This window comes from Bufo bufo, chromosome 2 (assembly GCF_905171765.1).
Source record: "Bufo bufo chromosome 2, aBufBuf1.1, whole genome shotgun sequence".
In the NCBI taxonomy this organism is placed as follows: Eukaryota; Metazoa; Chordata; class Amphibia; order Anura; family Bufonidae; genus Bufo; species Bufo bufo.
The window spans coordinates 154,781,589-154,801,348 of NC_053390.1; the positions used below are offsets into that span (position 1 = coordinate 154,781,589).

General features: G+C 46.7%; 1 long non-coding RNA gene across 1 annotated transcript; it reads right to left on the reverse strand.

The window, feature by feature from the left end:
* Positions 1–1,108: 1,108 nt before the first annotated feature.
* On the reverse strand, positions 1,109–19,487 carry LOC120991378. The gene is made up of 3 exons (XR_005776648.1): positions 19,354–19,487; positions 11,553–11,558; positions 1,109–1,118 (listed from the first exon to the last, which is right to left on the reverse strand). It is a non-coding gene; the product is annotated as an uncharacterized LOC120991378 (long non-coding RNA).
* Positions 19,488–19,760: the final 273 nt, after the last annotated feature.

Below are 19,760 nucleotides of genomic sequence, written 5' to 3' on the forward strand. Positions count from 1 at the left end.
GGGCAGCTTCTACATGGCATCGTGCTGCCTTCTCATCAATCGGATCCCCTCCACAGCAGTGTGGGGACCCGATGGGCTCCCTCACCCACCGCAAATCCCTTCTATGCCGCAGTCAGCACTAATCTCGGCATAGAAGGGGCTAATCCGCCGGCATCGGCTTGTTCAACTATGCCAGCAGATACAGCAGGGGCTATCAGGGACTGTCGGGCCCCTGCAGTGATAGGGCGCAGCCCCCTGGATCTCACAGGCAGGAAGCTGTAAGTGTATTACACAGTGTAATACACTTACAGCCAATGCACTACAATACAGAAGTATTGTAATGCATTGTAAAGGGGATCAGACCACCAAAAGTTGAAGTCCAAAAGTAGGACAAAAAATTAAGTGAAAAAAGTTGTAATAAAAATAAAGTTTTGCCCAAAAATGTAAGGTTTTAAGTAAGAAAAAAAAAGCGTCCTTTTTAGAGTTGAGCGGATACCTGGATGTTCGGGTTCGACAGGTTCGGCCGAACTTCACAAAAAAGTTCGAGTTTGGGACCCGAACTTGACCCCAAAGCCTATTGAAGTCAATGGGGACCCGAACTTTGGAGCACTAAAATGGCTCTAAAAAAGTAATGGAAAGGGCAAGAGGGCTGAAAATGGCATCAAAATGTGGATAAGAGCATGGCAAGTGCTTTGAAAACAAATGTGGGTAGAGATAGGACTTAAAATAACCTAAAATGAGGGTGGAGCCTGGCTGTGTAGCTGAATGGCTGCTAGTTACTGAGCTCCTCAACCTTGCCGGTGTTTTAACCCCTAAAATTTGCTCTCAGCACCGCTCTAATGGGCAAAGTGGGTAAAGAAAGATCCAAGGATCAAGCAGTCAAGCAGATCCCACTCCTGTTCGGTCCAGACAGCCAGATATGGACCAATTTCTAAGAAAACAGCCGAAGCTCAGGTCGGCTGAAACACCTAAGATGGCGCCGGCTCCAGCTCAGCTATCTGACATGGAGGAGGATTCAGATGCCGGGAGTGTCTCCGATGCTTCGACCTGCAAATCGCGCAGGCAAGGTAGATCTTTCACTAAAGCTGCACTCCTTGAAGTGCTTAATTCAGCACTAGCCCCTATAAAAAAGGATCTATCTGAAATAAAGGAAGACCTCAGAAATATCGGGCACCGGGTGTCTGACCTTGAGAGCACACAGGAAGCTGCTCTTCAGAGGGAGGAGAAATCGTATAATGCGATCCGCTCCCCTACCGATTTGCTAAATGAAGCGCTTGTAAGAATTAAGGATCAGGAGAATCACAGCCGCAGGAGAAACCTGAGGATTCGCGGCCTCCCGGAATCAATTGCCAGTGAGGCGCTTGATAAAGTCGCTCGCAAAATATTCGCGAATATTCTGGGTGCCGAAAAATCGGATCGGATAATAATCGAGCGCATACATCGAGCGCTTAGGCCCAAGCCTAAAGCCACAGATCCTCCTCGCGATGTAATTTGCGGCCTCCTCAGCTATGTCGATACAGCCACACTCATGAGAGCCAGCAGAGAAGCAGAGCAGTTACAACATGAAGGTACGCCAGTCATGTTTTTCCAAGATTTGGCCCCGTCCACATTGGCTAAAAGGCGTATTCTTCGCCCACTCCTGGATGCCCTTAAAGCGGCTGCCACTCCATTTAGGTGGCTGTACCCTTTTGGCATTGCGGTCCTTAAAAACGGACGCCAGATCACTATCCGCTCGCCGACGGATCTACAAGCTAGATGGTCCCAGCTGGGGTTGACCCCTATCGAGATACCCTCGTGGATGCCAGCTGATCTGGAAGACCCACCTTTACCGCCACCCCATGCGGGTAAATGGTGCCCCGTCCGCACAAGAAAAGGGCCCAAAACCAGGGCTGAAAATTCTGCTCAAGCTCCAACCTGAATATAGGACCGTAAATAGGTTCTCTGCGTTTTCTGTTCCTGTTCCACTCTAAGTATATTGGACTCTGTGCCTTATGACGGGAAGATCGGAAGCCTTTATGTATCTAACGGGTATTATGCCCGATTCTAAACCGCTCTCATCCGTTCGTTTTGGAGTAATTGTTTATTGTTTTAGTAATGGATCCCCCTTTTTTCAGGCTTTTATGATTATTATCAAGGTCTGGTCATTTCCCACTCCCTGCTCTCACCTCAGTTTGCAGGGGTTAACCAGGCTTTACCTACGGGTCACCTTTTCCCCTTTTGATGGTCAGTCATTGGCCCTTTTTAGCTCTGTGGGACCCCCCACCTGACAGACCCCGGCTGGTAGCCGTGATGAGAAAGGGTCGCCTTATAGTCAGGTGCTCAGTAGAGCTTATATTGTAAGATTTGTTTGCATTACTTTTATGTTTCCTACCTGTTTGTCTACCCTCCTTCCCTCTTGTGTCTCCCCTCCTCCTCCTCCAACAAATGTCGTATATTGTCTATCTAGATGCTGATAATTTTCTCTCTTTTTCAGAATGTCATCTGTCGTGATATCCCTTAACGCCTGGGGAATGAACGAGCCTTGCAAGCGGTCCCAAGTCCTCGCTCTTCTACAAAGAGACAAGGTGTCTATAGCATTTTTTCAAGAAACCCACTTTCGAGAGGGTAAGATCCCCAAATTACCCCCTAAAAGGTTTTCCCAATGGTTCCATAGCACTTATGGTTCGGCTAGCAGGGGTGTCAGCATAGCGATACACAAACAGCTCCCATTCAAGCATTCTGCTGTCCCTGAGGGTCGCTACCTGTTTGTTAAGGGCACTATCGCTGACACACCTGTTACCCTAGCAAATATTTATGCTCCTAATAGAGGGCAAGTTGCTTGGCTCGTTCAGACCCTTGGCTTGTTATCCTCCTTTAAGGAGGGAATGGTGATTCTAGGCGGCGACTTTAATGTCACCCTGGAACCCTCCATAGATTCCTCAAATGGGAAATCTGCCATTACACATGTAAAGCTACGACGCCTCAAACTCGCCTTACAAAGGCTTGGTGTATTAGATATTTGGCGTACCACAAACCCCTCTAGTAAGGATTATACCTTCTACTCAGCTGCTAAATCTTCCTATCATAGACTCGACTATCTATTTCTGTCCAAAACTCATGCTAATAGGGCTACCCGATCCCACATAGGGAACATCACCCTGTCTGACCATGCCCCTGTCTTTCTGAGCATTTCTCTGCAGGACCTCCCAAAAGAGGGAATGGAATTGGCATATTAATGATACTATTATCTCTGACCCCTCCCATGTTGCCAAATTGTCCTCTATTATGACTGAATTTTTCACACTTAATACCCTAGGCCCGGACGCACCCTCCCCTTCCTTCACTTGGGAGACCCACAAGGCGGTTCTGAGAGGTGAGCTGATAGCTTTAGGTGCTCATGTTAAAAAGATGCGGAATCAAGCAGTAGCGACTCTCCTCTCCCAGATACAAGCACTAGAATTAATGCACAAAAACTCACAGGCCCTTAGTTGTGCCTCAGAACTCTCAGAGGCTCGAACAAAGCTCAAGAACTTACTAAACGTTACGTCAGCCAAACTGCTTTTACGAGCCAAATTTCGGTCATACGCTCATGGAGATAAGGGGAATAGGCTAATGTCCGCCCTAGTCAAAAAACAAAAAGCTGATTCCTTCATCGCAGCTGTTAAAGATGCCAAGGGCAAGCTACATAAAAGTACCTCAGACATTGCGGATTCCTTTTGTGGCTTCTACAGAGACCTCTATAATTTAACACCACCAAACCAACTTTCGCCAGCCCAAATAGGAGAAGCAACTGAGAAATTTCTCTCCTCCCTTCAGCTGCCTACTATTACCCCTTCACAGTCGGCCCAGCTCCTTTACCCTATTTCAGAGTCTGAAGTCAGCAAGGTCCTATCATCCATACCTTTGGGGAAAAGCCCAGGCCCTGATGGCTTTACCATCTCCTATTACAAAACCTTTAAGCATATCCTGATCCCCCAATTTAATATCCTTTGTAATTACTTACTCCAAGGGGGCTCCCTCCCCCCCAATCGCTTTTGGCCCATATTACAGTAATCCACAAAGAAAACAAAGATCCCCTAAACTGCGGGAGCTACCGCCCTATTTCGCTTCTGAACACAGATGTGAAATGGTGGGCCAAGATTTTGGCTCATCGGATCCAATCGGTTCTCCCTAGCATTATCAATGAGGAGCAGGTGGGATTCGTCACTGGCAGACAGGGGAGTGAAAACACGGTCCGCATCATACACTTAATCACGCATGCTCGGCAGAAATCTATACCGCTAGCCCTCCTCAGTACAGATGCAGAGAAGGCCTTTGACAGGATCAGCTGGCATTTTATGATTCGGGCACTGTCAAAATTCTCACTCTATTTGCTCCCCTCTGCCAGGATTCGGATCAATGGCACACTCTCTCCAACCTTCCCCATTACTAATGGAACAAGGCAAGGTTGCCCATTGTCACCAGCCCTTTTTGTTATTGTTATGGAAACACTGCTGGCTAAAAATAGGCAAGAATCCGGACATCCAAGGGATTACCTTGGGGTCTCATACTCATTTGACAGCTGCCTTGGCTGATGACCTCTTGGTCATCACGTCCAACCCCATGACCTCATTTCCCAGACTCCAAGCCCTTTTCGAAGAGTATGGATTAGTCTCTAACTTTAAGATTAACTATAATAAGTCACAAGCCCTGAATATCTCCTGTCCAGCCGCTTCCATAGAAATTCTTAAAAGCTCCACTGCCTTCTCATGGGCCCACAAATCGATACCATTCCTGGGTACACAAATATCATCGAAACCAGAGGACCTATATGAGCTTAACCAAGCTCCTCTACTTAGATCTATTAAAGCACACTTACACTCCCTAAAACTTCCGTTCATTTCGTGGATTGGAAGGAAAAACTATATCAAAGCCTATGTTGTCCCTAGACTACTTTACTTCATTCAAACACTACCTATCTGGCTACCCCATTCCTTCTTTGTGGAGGTCCGCAGAATCTTCTCAGCCTTTGTATGGTCAGGTAAATCCCCCAGACTGGCGTACACTACTCTTACTAGGGAGAGAAGATTGGGAGGTTTTGGCCTACCCGATATTTACCTTTACTATAAAGCTTCGATGCTAAACAGAGCTTTGAGCCTCCTCTCCTGGTGCCCTCTCAACCTTGTCTCCCAACTGGAGTGTGATATGCTCACCTATAAAGATAAGCTGATCCTTTGGGGTCTACGGAAAACTACGGCAAATAACAATTATGCCTCACCTTTGTGGAAGGGCTTGCTGCTAGAATGGTCCAAATTATATCGGGCCTCAGTCCTTAAGTTCCCTAGTCTGAATCTTCCCCTGCACCTACTTCAGTCCCACATTCATCCTACCACCACTGCACCATCAGGAATCTGGGCCCTGCTATCCAGCCTCAAGCTGCAGAAGATTATTTCTGAGTCGGGTGTCTTTAACTGGAGCGAAGTTTTTGCTCTTCCAAAAGTTCAGGCGGCCTCTTTTTTGGCAGTTATGGCCTTCAAAAAAGATCTACCGTTACTTGAAAATATCCCACGACCTACAAATGACCCCTCCTGGATAGAAGGGAAGATTTTGCAAGTCCAACGTCCACGGAAGCCTCTCTCCACATATTATAAGGAGCTGCTCTCCTCCGCCCCTCCAGATCTGTGGTTCCTCTCAGCCTGGGAGAAGGAGTTATCCATAATTTTGTCCGAACCCGAGAAAGCTTTTATCCTCACACACTCACACGGATTCAACCGTTGCATTAAGATTCAGGCTAATTCATACAAATTGCTTACAAGATGGTATAAAACGCCAGAATATCTACATAGGCTTAATCCTGATATCCCTGATCACTGTTGGAGGTGCGGAGGAGACCTAGGCTCTCTTTCTCATATTTGGTGGAGTTGTGATAAGATCCAGCCTTTCTGGGTAGAGGTAGAAATAGTAGTAAACAAGGCCTGCAGTACCCAGGTTAGATTAGACGCAAAACTTCTAAAGTTATGGTGTCCTAATAGCACGCTTACCCCCTCAAGGTCAAATCTCCCGTCCATGCTTATATCAGCAGCTCGCCTATTGATCCCATTGTTATGGAGAAATGATTCCCCTCCATCCCTCTTAATGTGGACAGAGAAAGTAGACCAACTTTACCGGTATGAAGAGCTTGCACACGGGGAAACCCACTCTAGAGCATTGTTTGATAAAACATGGTCCCCCTGGAAACAATACCGCAATTTCTAGATTTGTATGAGACATAAGTTTGACATCTACAGGGAGTGCAGAATTATTAGGCAAGTTGTATTTTTGAGGATTAATTTTATTATTGAACAACAACCATGTTCTCAATGAACCCAAAAAACTCATTAATATCAAAGCTGAATATTTAGCTATTTTAGGGGGTATCTGTGTGTGCAGGTGACTATTACTGTGCATAATTATTAGGCAACTTAACAAAAAACAAATATATACCCATTTCAATTATTTATTTTTACCAGTGAAACCAATATAACATCTCAACATTCACAAATATACATTTCTGACATTCAAAAACAAAACAAAAACAAATCAGTGACCAATATAGCCACCTTTCTTTGCAAGGACACTCAAAAGCCTGCCATCCATGGATTCTGTCAGTGTTTTGGTCTGTTCACCATCAACATTGCGTGCAGCAGCAACCACAGCCTCCCAGACACTGTTCAGAGAGGTGTACTGTTTCCCTCCTTGTAAATCTCACATTTGATGATGGACCACAGGTTCTCAATGGGGTTCAGATCAGGTGAACAAGGAGGCCATGTCATTAGATTTTCTTCTTTTATACCCTTTCTTGCCAGCCACGCTGTGGAGTACTTGGACGCGTGTGATGGAGCATTGTCCTGCATGAAAATCATGTTTTTCTTGAAGGATGCAGACTTCTTCCTGTACCACTGCTTGAAGAAGGTGTCTTCCAGAAACTGGCAGTAGGACTGGGAGTTGACCTTGACTCCATCCTCAACCCGAAAAGGCCCCACAAGCTCATCTTTGATGATACCAGCCCAAACCAGTACTCCACCTCCACCTTGCTGGCGTCTGAGTCGGACTGGAGCTCTCTGCCCTTTACCAATCCAGCCACGGGCCCATCCATCTGGCCCATCAAGACTCACTCTCATTTCATCAGTCCATAAAACCTTAGAAAAATCAGTCTTGAGATATTTCTTGGCCCAGTCTTGACGTTTCAGCTTGTGTGTCTTGTTCAGTGGTGGTCGTCTTTCAGCCTTTCTTACCTTGGCCATGTCTCTGAGTATTGCACACCTTGTGCTTTTGGGCACTCCAGTGATGTTGCAGCTCTGAAATATGGCCAAACTGGTGGCAAGTGGCATCTTGGCAGCTGCACGCTTGACTTTTCTCAGTTCATGGGCAGTTATTTTGCGCCTTGGTTTTTCCACACGCTTCTTGCGACCCTGTTGACTATTTTGAATGAAACGCTTGATTGTTCGATGATCACGCTTCAGAAGCTTTGCAATTTTAAGAGTGCTGCATCCCTCTGCAAGATATCTCACTATTTTTGACTTTTCTGAGCCTGTCAAGTCCTTCTTTTGACCCATTTTGCCAAAGGAAAGGAAGTTGCCTAATAATTATGCACACCTAATATTGGGTGTTGATGTCATTAGACCACACCCCTTCTCATTACAGAGATGCACATCACCTAATATGCTTAATTGGTAGTAGGCTTTCGAGCCTATACAGCTTGGAGTAAGACAACATGCATAAAGAGGATGATGTGGTCAAAATACTCATTTGCCTAATAATTCTGCACGCAGTGTATTATCCCCTCTTTCCCTTCCCCCTCCTTCCCCCATGTCTTGTCTTCCCTCCCATCCTAATTATTTTCATGCACATGTTAATATGTCTTATGAGTCATATTGCTCATATCATTGATCTGATGCGTTTAATGTATAAGCACTCTCGCCAGCTGCGCCTGGTTCACAAATGACTTGATTTGTTATACGACCATATGCTTTTCCAGCAATAAAAAGAAAATTTATTAAAATAACATTAAATACGCAAAAATAAAAAATAATAATCTTGATCAAAGAAGGATGAGGTCCATATGGAGTAGGAGGCTGAGGAGGTGGTGGATGTGGTGGTGTAGGTGGAAGCGACGGTGGAGGAGAAGGAGGTAGCCAACACTGGTTTTTGGTTTTAATTTTTAAAATATTTTTTGGGGTTTAAATTGGGGTACACCCCAAAACATTCCAAAACATTGGGAAATGTAACCTGTGATATCCCCCTCCAGCCGTGCTAAACAAACGTTCAGACAATACACTGGCTGCAAGGCAGGCCAGCACCACACAGGCGTAAAGGGAAAGCTCAGGCCATATGCCCAATTTGGAGACCCAGAAGTTGAAGGGGGCAGACCCATCAGTCAGTTCGTGTAGGCGTGTGCATACATACTGCTTCACCATGTCGCACGCCCCCGTGATGTCCACGATCCAATTGGATATCTGCTCTATCAACTTTTGATTGTTGATCACGGTTACTGTTAAATCAGGGTTCCACGCCAGAGAGGGAGCTTCAGAAAGGGAGACTACATCCAAGGGAGGGCAATGGCTGCAATGGGATCAAGCTGAAATGAGGGACAAATTATTGAAGCCGAAGCTTCCAAGTAAATGAGGGGGCGCGCGGCAATTACCCACTCCCGACTCGGGGAGGTAGTGACGATGAATAACAATACAGGACTCTTAAGATGCCCTGTTATTGGAATGATTAATAAAAAATTATAGGGAATGTCACTGGGGTATTTTGGATTTGTAAACGTTAGACAGGAGAGGCCCCGCTGCCACTTTTTTGACTCTAGATAACTTCTGCCTGATGGCACGTCCCCGTGACGTCCACCATCCGTTTGGATATCTTCTCTATCAACTTTCGATGTTCTTTTTTGCACCTACTATGTAGATCACGGTTAACGGTGAATCAGTGTTCCACACCAGAGAGAGAGCATGAGAAAGAGATACCACATCCAAGGGAGGTCAATGGCTCCAATGTGATCGAGCGGAAATGTGGGACAAGTTGTTAAAGTTGAAGCATCGAATGAAAGGAGGGGGTGCACGTCACTTAAAGATGAATTTTAGAAATTTTATTCCCTGTCACCTATGCAGAGCAGGGGTTTTTCATTAAAAGAAATGGGTTAATGTCACCCACCAATGGAACAGACGATTTAAAAAAATTTTGGTCCCTGTCACCTATGCAGAGCAGGGGTTTATTCAAAGCAAAAATGGTAAAATGTCACTCAAGATTGTAACAGACGAATTAGTGAAATGTATTTCCTTGTCCACTAGGTAGAGCAGGGATATATCACAGCCAAAAATTTGTGAATGTCACCCGAAAATGTAACAGACAAATTATTGAAATGACATAAAATAAAATACGTACAAATAACAAAAAAAAATTCTTGATGTATGAGGTGGAGGTCCATATGGAGTAGAAGGTTGAGGAGCCAGTGGACATATCGGTTCAGGTAGAAGCAGCAGTGGAGGAGGACGAGGTAGCCAACCCCAGTTTTTGTTTTTGAATTATTATTATAATTTTTTTATTAGGGTACAACCCAAAAGAGTGGGAAAATATCAAAAATACAACAATGAGCAATTGCGCTGTAGTATAACAATGGCTGGGTAAGGCCGGTATACATGTCTATTCTGCACAATGTACCGACAAGTCCTGTGGGATCCATGTCTGGTTCATTTTAAGGCTAGGTCTACACGAAGACATTTGTCGCGCGACATTTTGTTGCACTAATGTCGTGCGACAATTTTTATAATGACAGCCTATGGTGTCGCACTGCAACATGCAACATGCTGAGACTGTGACAAAACAGTCACAGAAAATCCATTCGAGATGGATTTTTCTGCGACTGGTATCGCACTGCAACATGCAACATGCTGCGACTGCGCCGCAACATTCGCAGAAAAATCCATCTCGAATGGATTTTCTGTGACTGTTTCGTCACAGTCGCAGCATGTTGCATGTTGCAGTGCGACACCATAGGCTGCCATTATAAAAATTGTTGCGAGAAATTGTTGCAACAAAATGTTGCGCTACAAATGTTGCAGTGTAGTTGTGCCCTATCTGTATAGACCTAGCCTAATGAACGTGAGCTTGTCCACATTTGCTGTGGACAGGCGGCTGCGCTTATCTGTGATAACGCCCCCTGCTGTGCTAAACAAACGTTCAGACAATACACTGGCTGCAGGGCAGGCCAGCACCTCCAAGGCGTAAAGGGCAAACTCAGGCCATGTGCCCAATTTGGAGACCCAGAAGTTGAAGGGGTAGACCCGTCATTCAGTACGAGTAGGCATGTGCACATATACTGCTCCACCATGTTGCTGAAATGCAGCCTCCTGCTAAGACGTTCCATATCTGGTGGTGCTGGTTGTTGTGGCGTGCTGACAAAGCTTTTCCACATTTCGGCCATGCTAACCCTGCTTTCTGAGGTGCTGGTGGTGCCCCAGCTGAGTTGGCGACCTCTTTCTCCTCCTCTGCCTTCGCCTTGTGCTTCCACTGTGCCCCCGCTGTCAGGTGGGAATGCCACCATCAGCGCGTATACCACCGTGGGCTTGTATTTGCGCATCTTACGATAATGCTCCAGTGACGGAATTAAGGACGGTACGTTGTCCTTGTAACGGGGATCCAGCAGCGTGGCCACACAGTAATCAGCACAAGTTAGAACTTGGGCAACTCGGCGGTCGTTGCGGAGACACTGCAGCATGCAATCGCTCATGTGTGCCAGGCTGCCCAGAGGCAACGACAAGATGTCCTCTGTGGGAGTTGTATCATCTGTGCCCTCTGTTTGCCCCCAGCCATGCACCAGTGAATGCCATAAGCTGGTTTGGATGCCACCCTGCTGTGAACACGGTTCCTGCTCCTCCATCTCCTCATCCTCCACCTCGTCATCCTCCAGAACTGTGCCCTGGATGGACAATTGTGTACACTGGCGTTTGTGGGTGCAGGAACCCACCCTCGGAGCCACTTGTGAATGACTGGCCGGAAAGCCTATGAAATGATCCCTCTTCCACCTCCTCTTCCTGTGCCACATCTTTTTCCATCATCGCCAGAAGCGTTTTTTTTCAAGGAGGCATAGAAGTGGGATGGTAACGCTGAGAACGACGTTATCGGTACTGGCCATGTTGGTGGAGTACTCGAAACAGCGCAACACGGTACACAGGTCTCGCATGGGGGCTCAGTCATTGGTGGTGAAGTGGTGCTGTTCTGCAGAGCGACTCACCCGTGCGTGCTGCAGCTGAAACTCCACTATCGCCTGCTGCTGCTCGCACTGTCTTGCCAGCATGTGTAAGTTGGAGTTCAACCTTAAGGGCATGTCGCATATGAGGTGGTGAGCGGGAAGGCCGAAGTTACGCTGCAGCGTTGACAGGCGAGCAGCAGCAGGGTGAGAACGCTTTCTGCAGCAGCTCTGACATATCGGGGTAATTTTTAATGAACCTCTGCACCACCAAATTCAGCCCATGCACAAGGCAAGGGATGTGCATCAAACTGGCTAGTCCCAGAGCTGCTATGAGATTTCGCCCATTATCGCACACCACCAGGCCAGGCTTGAGGCTCACTGGCACCAACCACTCATCGGTCTGTTGTTCCATGCATGTCCACAGCTCCTGCGTGGTGTGGGGTTTGTCCCCCAAACAGATAAGTTTTAAAACTGCCTGCTGTCGTTTAAACCTGGCTTTGCTGATGTTGGTGGTAAAGGTGTTAATCTGACCGGATGAGGAGGCCACTGCATTTGCCCAGTGTGCTGTTAGGGAGAAATAGCGTCCCTGATCATGCTTACTGGTCCACATATCCGTAGTTAGGTGGACCTTGCCACAGATGGTGTTGCGCAGTGCACACCTGATTTTGTCCCCCACTTGGTTGTGCAGGGAAGGGATCGCTCGTCTGGAAAAGTAGTGGCGATTGGGCACTACTTACTGTTGGACAGCCACCGCCATAAGACTTTTAAAACTCTCTGTCTCCACCAGACAGAATGACAGCATTTCAAAGGCCAGTATTTTGAAATGCCGACATTCAGGGCCAGGGATCGAGAGTGGTTGGGCGGGGTTACTTCCTCTTCCTCTCCAGTGTTTGGGAGATGGAGAGCTGATTGCTTCCGTGGGACATTGTGGAGATGCTTGGTGACCCAGGTAGTGGTGTTGCTGGCAGATCCTCTGTTTGCGGGGTGGCGGGTGCCACTGTCACTCCAGAGGTGGATAAAGAGGCCAAGACTGCAGCAGAAGAGGAAGCAGGAGGAGCCAGAGACCTTTCTTGGCTTTTGAGGTGTCTACTCCACTGCAGCTCGTGCTTTGCATGCTGCAGGTCATGCAGGTTGTGCTCAGGTTGAGAACGTTTATGCCTCGCTTCAGGCTCTGATTGCACAGCGTGCAAACGACTCGTGTCTTGTCGTCAGCACATTGCCTGAAGAACTGCCACGCCAGGGAACTCCTTGGAGCTGGCTTTGGTGTGCTCAGTCCCTTGCTGCGTTGGGCAGTAGCAGTCATACTGCCTAGGGGACGGCCACTCCACTTTTGCACCCTGCTCCCTCTTCTGCTGTGCTGGTGGCTCTGTGCGACCACCGCCTCTTCCTCCGAACTAGACAGGTCACTCTCATGATCTTGATTCCATGTGGGGTCGAGGACCTCATCGTCCTCCACATCATCATCCACCCAGTCTTCACCTCTGCCCTCCTTGTCGGTCAGCACACTGCTGAAAGCCAAAGTACTTGGCACCTGTGTTTCGCCATCATCCGAAACGTGCTGCGGTGGTCCTCCCATGTACTCATCTTGAAACATAAGTGGTTGGGCATCAGTGCACTCAATCTCTTCCACTTCTGGGGCAGGGCTATGAGGATGGCCCTAGGAAACGCTGCTAGCAGAGTCATCAAAAAGCAGAAGAGACTGCTGCATGACTTGGGGCTAAGACTGCTTGGCTGATTTGCAAGGGGTTGAGGTGAAAGACTGATAGACATCAGCTGCAGGTGCTAACTCTGATCTTTCAGCAGGATACTGGGTGGGAGACAATGTGAAGGAACTGGAGGCACTGTCAGCAACCCAAACTACTATCGCCTGTACTTGTTCTGGCCTTATAATTTGTAGAGCCGCATTAGGCCTGACCAAATAACGCTGAAGGTTCTGTCGCCTACTCACACCTGAGGAAGGTGTTTCACTTGTGCGTGTAGCTGGCACAGATCGACCACGTCCTCTCCCTGCAACAGGACCTCCACCAGCAGCACCACGACCGGGGCCACGTCCCTTATTTGACGCTCTCCTCATTCTCCCCAAATTTAGGATCTTGCCCAAAATGGGTGTTTTTTTTAATAACAGAATATAACAGCAGTATCTATCGTGTGTATTTCACACTGACATACACTCACCTAAAGAATTATTAGGAACACCATACTAATATGGTGTTGGACTTCCTTTTGCCTTCAGAACTGCCTTAATTCTACGTGGCATTGATTCCACAAGGTGCTGATAGCATTCTTTAGAAATGTTGGCCCATATTGATAGGATAGCATCTTGCAGTTGATGGAGATTTGAGGGATGCACATCCAGGGCACGAACGGGAGGTTCCACCACATCACAAAGATGCTCTATTGGGTTGAGATCTAAAGACTGTGGGGCCATTTTAGTACAGTGAACTTATTGTCATGTTCAAGAAACCATTTTGAAATGATTCGAGCTTTGTGACATGGTGCATTATCCTGCTAGAAGTAGCCATCAGAGGATGGATACATGTTCTCATTCTGTTTACGCCAAATTCGGACTCTACCATTTGAATGTCTCAACCGAAATCGAGACTCATCAGACCAGGCAACATTTTTCCAGTCTTCAACAGTCCAATTTTGGTGAGCTCGTGCAAATTGTAGCCTCTTTTTCCTATTTGTAGTGGAGATGAGAAGTACCCGGTGGGGTCTTCTGCTGTTGTAGCCCATCCGCCTCAATGTTGTCCGTGTTGTGGCTTCACAAATGCTTTGCTGCATACCTCGGTTGTAACGAGTGGTTATTTCAGTCAACGTTGCTCTTCTATCAGCTTGAATCAGTCGGCCCATTCTCCTCTGACCTCTAGCATCCACAAGGCATTTTCGCCCCCACAGGACTGCCGCTTACTGGATGTTTTTCCCTTTTCACATCATTCTTTGTAAACCCTAGAAATGGTTGTGTGTGAAAATCCCAGTAACTGAGCAGATTGTGAAATACTCAGACCGGCCCCTCTGGCACCAACAACCATGTCACGCTCAAAATTACTTAAATCACCTTTCTTTCCCATTCTGACATTCAGTTTGGAGTTCAGGAGATTGTCTTGACCAGGACCACCCCCCTAAATGCATTGAAGCAACTGCCATGTGATTGGTTGACTAGATAATTGCATTAACGAGAAATAGAACAGGTGTTCCTAATAATTCTTTGGGTAAGTGTATGCAGCAGAGGCTGCAAATTTCATTTTTTTAAACCAAGAATATTATTGCAATATTTCAAGCTTGTATTTCACACTAACAAATGCAGCATAGGCCCCAGATGTAGGGTGTTGCCAAAAATGGGTGCTTTTTTAAACCCAAAAAATTATTGCAGTATTTCAAGCTTGTATTTCACACTGACAAATGCTGCAAAGTCCCCAGGTGTAGGGTCTTTCAAAAAATGGGTGATTTTTTTTAAACCCAGAATATAATTGCAGTATTTCAAGCTTTTATTTTACTGTCACAAATGCACATATGCTGTGCTGGTGCACTGAACTTTCATAAAATGGCCGCCGAAGCCCACCTAACTAACAGACGGATAAAAGTTATTTTTCTGGGTCACTGGGATAAGGGCAGGGTAAAAAGTTTGTGCACTGCACCCACAAAACTAAATCTATGTAGATCGCATCGTTATATACTGCTGTCATTTTCTGTTATTAAAAAAACACCCATTTAGGGCAAAATCCAAATTTTGCGGCATTTTCTGCATCTGTCATTGTAAATACAAGCTTGAAATACAGCAATAATTTTCTGGGTTTAAAAAAGCACCCATTTTTGGCAAAACCCTCCATCTGGGGCCTATGCAGCATTTGTCAGTGTGCAATTTAACCCCTTAAGGACTCAGCCCTATTTCACCTTAAGGACTATTTTTTGCAAATCTGACCAGTGTCACTTTAAGTGCTGATAACTTTAAAGCGCTTTGACTTATCCAGGCCATTCTGAGATTTTTTTCGTCACATATTATACTTCATGACACTGGTAAAATGAAGTAAAAAAAAAAAATTTTTATTTATATAAAAAATACCAAATTTACCCAATTTTCTTTTTAAATTGCAAATTTCCAAGTTTCAATTTCTCTACTTCTATAATACATAGTAATACCTCCAAAAAATAGTTATTACTTTACATTCCCCATATGTCTACTTCATGTTTGGATCATTTTGAGAATGATATTTTATTTTTGGGGATGTTACAAGGCTTTGAGGTTCAAAAACCCAATTTTCAGGTCTGAAGTCACTTTGCGAGGCTTACATAATAGAAACCACCCAAAAATGACCCCATTCTATAAACTACACCCCTCAAGGTATTCAAAACTGATTTTACAAACTTTGTAAAACTCGGCAAACATGGCGTACCAGTACGTCCTAAGTCCTTAAGGGGTTAAGCTTGAAATACTGCAATAATTTTCTGGGTTTTAAAAAACACCTATTTTGGGAAAAATACTAAATTTGCAGCCTTTGCTGCATCTGTCAGTGTGAAATACACGCGTTAGATACTGCTGTCATCTTCTGTTATTAAAAAAACACCCATTTTGGGAAAAATACTAAATTTGCAGCCTTTGCTGCATCTGTCAGTGTGAAATACATGCAGAGAATGAGGAGAGTGTCGAATAAGGGACTTGGCCCCGGTCGTGGTGCTGCTGGTGGAGCTCCTGTTGCAGGGAGAGGATGTGGTCAATCTGTACCATCTGCACGCACAAGTGAAACACCTTCCTCAGGTATGAGTAGGCGACAGAACCTACTATGAGCCCCAAGTCATGCAGCAGTCTCTTCTGCTTTTTAAAAACTCTGCTAGCAGGGTTTCCCAGGGCCATCCACATAGCCCTGCCCCAGAAGTGGAAGAGATTGAGTGCACCGATACCCAACCACTTATGTTTCAAGATGAGTACATGGGAGGACCACGGCAGCACATCTCGGATGATGACGAAACACAGGTGCCAACTGCTGTGGCTTTCTACAGTGTGCAGACCGACAAGGAGGGCAGGGGTGAAGACTGGGTGGAAGATGATGTGGAGGACGATGAGGTCCTTGACCCCACATGGAATCAAGATCATGCGAGTGACCTGTGTAGTTTGGAGGAAGAGGCGGTGGTCTCACAGAGCCACCAGCACAGCAGAAGAGGGAGCAGTGTGCAAAAGCGAAGCGGCCGTCCCCTAGACAGTATGCCTGCTACTGCCCAACGCAGCAAAGGACCGAGCACATCAAAGCCAGCTCCAAGGAGTTCCCTGGCGTGGCAGTTCTTCAGACGATGTGCTGACGACAAGACACGAGGGGTTTGCACGCTGTGCAATCAGAGCCTGAAACAAGGCATAAACGTTCTCAACCTGAGCACAACCTGCATGACCAGGCATCTAAGTGCAAAGCACGAGCTGCAGTGCAGTAGACACCTCACAAACAACAAAGAAAGGTCTCTGGCTCCTCCTGCTTCCTCTTCTGCTGCAGTCTTGGCCTCTTCATCCACCCCTGGAGTGACATTGGCACCTGCCACCCCACAAACAGAGGATCTGCCAGCAACACCAACACCTGGGTCACCAAGCATCTCCACAATGTCCCACGGAAGCGTTCATCTCTCCATCTCCCAAACACTGGAGCGGAAGAGGAAGAACCCCCCTACCCACCCGCGTTCTTAGCCTTGAATGTCAGCATTTCAAAATACTGGCCTTTGAAATGCTGTCATTCTGTCTGGTAGAGAGATAGAGATTTTTAAAAGCCTTATGGCGGTGGCTGTCCCACAGTACGTCATGCCCAGCTGCCACCACTTTTCCAGGCGAGCTATCCCTTCCCTGCACAACCAAGGGGGGGGGGACAAAATCAGATGTGCACTGCGCAACGCCATCTGTGGCAAGGTCCACTTAACTACAGATACGTGGACCAGTAAGCATGATCAGGGACGTTATATCTCCCTAACAGCACACTGGGTGAATGCAGTGGCGGCTGGGCCTGAGGCGGATAGCAGTTTGGTGCATGTCCTTCCACCACCGAGGATTGCAGGGCGCTTCAGTTTGCCTCCTTTTGCTTCCTCCTCCTACTCCACTTCCTCATCCTCTACCGCCTCCTCATCCAACCGGCATAACACCTTTACCACCAACTTCAGCACAGAAAAAGGGTAAAAGACAACAGGCAGTTTGAAAACGTATCTGTTTGGAGGACAAACCCACACCGCGCAGGAGCTGTGGACCGGCATGGAACAACAGACCGATGAGTGGTTGGTGCCAGTGAGCCTCAAGCCCGGCCTGGTGGTGTGCGATAATGTGCAAAATCTCATAGCAGCTCTGGGACTAGCCAGTTTGACGCACATCCCTTGCCTGGCGCATGTGCTGAATTTGGTGGTGCAGAGGTTCATTAAAAATTACCCCGATATGTCAGAGCTGCTGCAGAAAGTGCTGGCCATCTGTACGTGCTTTCGGCATTCTCACCCTGCTGCTGCTAGCGTAACTTTGGCCTTCCTGCTCACCACCTCATATACGATGTGCCCACAAGGTGGAACTCCACCTTGCACATGCTGGCCAGACTGTGCGATCAGCAGCAAGCGATAGTGGAGTTTCAGCTGCAGCACGCACGAGTGAGTCGCTCTGAGGAACAGCACCACTTCACCACCAATGACTGGGCCTCCATTCGAGACCTGTGTTCCTTGTTGCGCTGTTTTGAGTACTCCAACAACATGGCCAGTGCCGATAACACCGTTCTCAGCGTTACTATCCCACTTCTATGCCTCCTTGAAAAAACGCTTATGGCGATGATGGAAAAGGATGTGGCACAGGAGGAGGAAGAGGAGGAAGAGGGATCATTTCATAGGGTTTCCGGCCAGTCATTCACAAGTGGCTCCGAGGGTGGGTTCCTGCACCCACAAACGCCAGGTACACAATTGTCCAGCCAGGGCACAGTTCTGGAGGATGATGAGGTGGAGGATGAGGAAGAGAAGATGGAGGAGGAGGAACTGTGTTCACAGCAGGGTGGCACCAAAACCAGCTCATGGCCATCACTGGTGCATGGCTGAGGGGATACAGAAGACACAGACGATACACCTCCCACAGAGGAAAGATTGTCGTTGCCTCTGGGCAGCTTGGCACACATTAGCGATTACATGCTGCAATGTCTCCGCAACAACCGCCAAGTTGCCCACATTCTAACTTGTGCTGATTACTGTGCGGCCACGCTGCTGGTTCCCCGTTACAAGAACAACGTACCGTCTTTAATTCCGCCACTGGATCGTGATCGTAAGATGCGCAAGTAGACTCGCTGCTGGTGAAATTACCACGTAACAGCGGGGGCACAGTGGAAGCACAAGGCGAAGGCAGAGGAGGAGGAAGAGGTCACCAATGCAGCTGGGGCCCCACCAGCACCTCAGAAGGCAGGGTTAGCATGGCCGAAATGTTTAAAAGCTTTGTTAGCACGCCACAACAACCAGCACCACCAGCTGATATGGAACTTAGCAGGAGGCAGCATTTCAGCAACATGGTGGAGCAGCATGTGTGCACACGCCTACACGTACTGAATGACGGGTCTGCCCACTTCAACTTCTCGGTCTCCAAATTGGGCACATGGCCTGAGCTTGCCCTTTACGCCTTGGAGGTGCTGGCCTGCCCTGCAGCCAGTGTATTATCTGAACGTGTGTTTAGCACAGCAGGGGGCATCATCACAGACAAGCGCAGCCTCCTGTCCACAGCCAATGTGGACAAGCTCACGTTCATTAAAATCAACCAGGCATGGATCCCACAGGACATGTCCGTACCTTGTGCAGAATAGACATGTATACCGGCCTTACCCAGCCATTGTTATACTACAGCGCAATTGCTCATTGTTGTATTTTTTATATTTCCCACTCTTTTGGGTTGTACCCTAATAAAAAAATAATAATAATATAAAAAAATTAAAACCAAAAACCAGTGTTGGATATCTCGTCCTCCTCCACCGCTGCTTCCACCTACACCGCTACGTCTACTGCCTCCTCAACCTCCTACTCTATATGGACCTCCACCTCATACATCAAGATTTTTTTTTATTTTTTGTACGTATTTTATTTTATTTTATGTCATTTCACTAATTTGTCTGTTACATTTTAGGGTGAAATTCACCAATTTTTGGCTGTGATATACCCCTGCTCTACTTAGTTGACAGGTTAATAAATTTTACAAATTTTTCTGTTACATACCGATGTAACATGGTTAGCACTCCATTTTTCTGAGATTTCTGAGTTTGGTTATCTAATCTAAGCAAACACCTTCAATTGCTTTTCAATGGCTTTTGTCTCAAGATAATTAAATGAGTTAAGAAATTTGAGTTAACAGCGGGAGTGCTAACCATGGTATATCTGTAGTTGATATACCCCTGCTCTGCCTAGTAGACAGGTTAATAAATTTCACTAATTTTTCTGTTACATTCTTTGGTGACATTTTACCATGTTTGCCGTGAATAACCCCCTGCTCTGCATAGGTGAAAGGGACCGAAATTTTTAAAAATCATCTGTTCCATCGGTGGGTGACATTAACCCATTTCTGACGATGAAAAACCCCTGCTCTGCAAAGTTGTCAGGGACTTAAATTTCTAAAATTCGT